Raw genomic sequence first — 3,942 nt, 5'->3', positions numbered from 1 at the left:
TTGAGCGGCTGCTGGGAGACCAGTATTAGATTCCGATGCACCAGTGCAGGTTTATTGAATCCCTTGGACCTTCAAATCGAACATGAAACACAGAAATTGCGTCGGGATTGAGAACAAAAGGCACAATGCCGAATTAAGTACAAGGAGAGATAATCTTCTAAGAGTTTGTGCTTTGAGAATCTCCTGGAGTCCTGTATTAGATTCCGATGTACCAGTGCAGGTTTAGTGAATCCCTTGGACCCTAACATTGACCATGAAACACTGAAAATGCATCGGTATTGAATACAAAAGTCACAATGCCGATTTAAGTACAAGAATAGTGAATCTTCTAATAGTTTGTGTTTTGAACGGCTCCTTGGTGAACAGTAGTAAATTCCTATGCACCGGTGATGGTTTACTGTATCCCTTCGACTTTCGCGTTTACCATGAAACACAGAAATTGCATCGGGATTGAATACATAAGGCACAATGCCGACTTAAGTACAAGAAGTGTGAATCTTCCAAGTGTATGTGCTTTGAAAGGCTCCTGGGTGACCAGTATTAGATTCCAATGCACCAATTGAGGTTAACTGTATCCCTTGGAACTTCACATTGATCATGAATCACAGAAATTGCATCGAGATTGAATTCAAGAGGCAAAATGCCGACTTAAGTGCAAGAAGAAAGAATGGTTTAAGAGTTTGTGCTTTGTGCGGCTCCTGGGAGACCAGTATTAGTTTCCGATGCATCAGTGCTGGTTTACTTTATCCCTTGGACCTTCACATTGACCTTGAGAGACGTAAATTACATCGGGATTGAATACAAAAGGCACAATGCCGACTTAAGTAAAAGAAGAGTGAATCTTCTAAGAGTTTGTGGTTTGAGCGCTCCCTGGGAGAGCAGTATTATATTCCAATGCACCACTGCAGGTTTGCTGTATCCCTCCGACTCTCACATTGACTATGAAGCACAGAAATTGCATTGGGATTGAATACTAAATGCACAATGCCGACTTAAGTACAAGAAGAGTGAATCTTTTACGACTTTGTGCTTTGAGCGGCTCCCTGGAGACCAGTATTAGAATCCGATGCACTATTCTAGCTTTACAGTATCCCTTGGACCTTCATATTGACCATAAAACACAGAAATTGCACCGCGATTTGATACAAAAGACACAATGCCGTATTAAGTACAAGAAGAGTGAATCTTCTACGAGTTGGTGATTTGAGCGGCTCCTGGGAGACCAGTATTAGATTCCGATGCACCAGTGCAGGTTTAATGAATCCCTTAGACCTTCACATTGACCATGAGAGACAGAAACTACATCGGCATTGAATACAAAAATCACAATGCAGACTTAAGTACAAGAAAAGTGAATCTTCTAAGAGTTTCTGCTTTAAGCGACTCTTGGGAGACCAGTGTCAGATTCCAATGCGCCAGTGCAGGTTTACGGTACACCTTGGACCTTCACATTGACCATGAAACACAGAAAAACATCGGGATTGAATACAAAAGGCACAATGCAGACTTAGGTACAAGAAGAGTGAATCTTCCAAGAGCTTGTGTTTTGAGCTGCTCCTGGGAGACAAGAATTAAATTCCGATGCACAAGTGCAGGTTTGCAGCATTCCTTGGACCTTCTCATTGACCATGAGACACTGAAAATGCATCGGGATTCAATACAAAATGCACAATGCCGACTTAAGTACAAGAAGAGTGAATCTTCTAAGAGTTTCTGCTTTAAGCGACTCCTGGGAGACCAGTGTTAGATTCCAGTGCACCAGTGCACGTTTACAGTATACCTTGGACCTTCACATTGACCATGAAACACAGAAAATGCATCGGGATTGAATACAAAAGGCACAATGCCGACTCAAGTACAAGAAGAGTGAATCTGCTAAGAGCATGTGTTTTGAGCTGCTCCTGGGAGACCAGTATTAGTTTCCGATGCACCAGTGCAGATTTACTGTATCCCTTCGACTGTCACAGTGACCATGAAAAACAGAAATCGCATGGGGATTGAATACCAAATCCTTAATGCCGACCTAAGTACAAGAAGAGTGAATCTTCTAAGAATTTGTGCTATGGGCAACTCCTGCGAGACCAGTATAAGATTCCGAAGCACCAGTTCAGGTTTACTGTATACTTTGGAGCTTCCTATTGACCATGAAACGCTGAAATTGCATCGCGATGAAATACAGAAGGCACAATGCCGACTTAAGTACAAGAACAGTGAATCTTCTAAGCGTTTGTGGTTTGAGCGGCTCCTGGGAGACCAGTTATTGATTCCGATGCACCAATGCAGGTTTAGTGTATCCCTCGGACCTTCACATTGTGCATGAAACACAGAAATTGCATCGCGATTGAATACCAAAGGCACAATGCCGACTTTAGTACAATTAGAGTTAATCTTCTAAGAGTTTGTGTTTGAGCGGACCCTGGGGGTCAAGTATTAGATTCCGATGCACCAGTGCAGGTTACTGTATACCTTGGACCTTCGCATTGACCATGAGACACTGAAAATGCATCGGGATTGAATACAAAATGCACAATGCCCACTTAAGTACAAGAAGAGTGAATCTTCTCAGGGTTTGTGTTTTGAGCTGCTCCAGGGAGACCAGAATTAAATTCCGTTGCACAAGTGCAGGTTTGCAGCATTCCTTGGACATTCTCATTGACCATGAAACACAGGAATTGAATCGGGATTGAATACAATAGGCACAATGCCGACTTAAGTACAAGAAGAGTGAATCTTCTAAGTGTTTGTGCTTTGAGCGGCTCCTGGGAGACCAGTATTAGATTTAGATGCACCAATACAGGTTTACTGTATCCCTTGGACCTTCACATTGACCGAGGAACACAGAAATTGGATCAGGATTGAATACAAAAGGCACAATGCCGACTTAACTACAAGAATAGTGAATCTTCTAAGAGGTTGTGCTTTGAGCGCCTCCTGGGAGACGAGTATTAGATTCCATTGCACCAGTGCTGTTTTACTGTAGCGCTTAAACATTCACATTGGCCATGAAACACAGAAAATGCATCAGGATTGAATACAAAAGGCCTATTCGGACTTATGTACATGAAGAGTGAATCGTCTAAGAGATTGTGCTTTGAATATGTCCTGGTATACCAGTATTAGATTCCGATGCACCAGTTCAGGTTTACTGAATGTCTTGGACCTTCACATTGGGCATGAAACACAAAAATTGCATCGCGATTGAATGCCAATGGCACAATGCCTACTTACCTACAATTGTAGTTAATCTTCTAAGTGTTTGTGCTTTGAGCGGTCCCTGTAGGGCAAGTATTAGATTCCAATGCACCAGTGCATGTTACTGTATACCTTGGACCTTCAAATTGACCATGAAGCACAGAAAATGCATCAGGATTGAATACAAAAGGCACAAAGCCGACTTAAGTACATGAAGAGTGAATCTTCTAAGAGTTTGTGCTTTGAGCGGCTCCTTGGAGACCAGTATTAGATTCCAATGCACCAGTGCAGATTTACTGTATCCCTTGGACTTTCACAGTGCCCATGAAACACAGAAAATTCATTGGGATTGAAAACAAAAGGCACACTGCCGATTTAAGTACAAGAAGTGTGAATCTTCCAAGTGTTTGTGGTTTGAGTGGCTCCTGGGAGACCTGTATTAGGTTCCCATATACCAGTGCAGGTTTACTGAATCCCTTGGACCTTCACATTGACCATGATGCACAGAAATTTCATCGGGATGGAATACAAAAGGCTCAATGCCGACTTAAGTACAAGAAGAGTGAATCTTCTAAGAGCTTGTGCTTTAAGCTGCTCCTGGCAGACCAGTATTAGTTTCCGATGCACCAGTGCAGGTTTACTGTATCCCTCGGATGGTCACATTGTGCATGAAACACAGATAATGCATCGCGATTGAATACCAAAGGCATAATTCCGCTTTAAGTACAATTAGAGTTAATCATATAAGAG

Source organism: Schistocerca americana, chromosome 5 (genome assembly GCF_021461395.2).
Source record: "Schistocerca americana isolate TAMUIC-IGC-003095 chromosome 5, iqSchAmer2.1, whole genome shotgun sequence".
NCBI lineage: Eukaryota > Metazoa > Arthropoda > Insecta > Orthoptera > Acrididae > Schistocerca > Schistocerca americana.
This window is presented reverse-complemented; position numbering follows the sequence as displayed.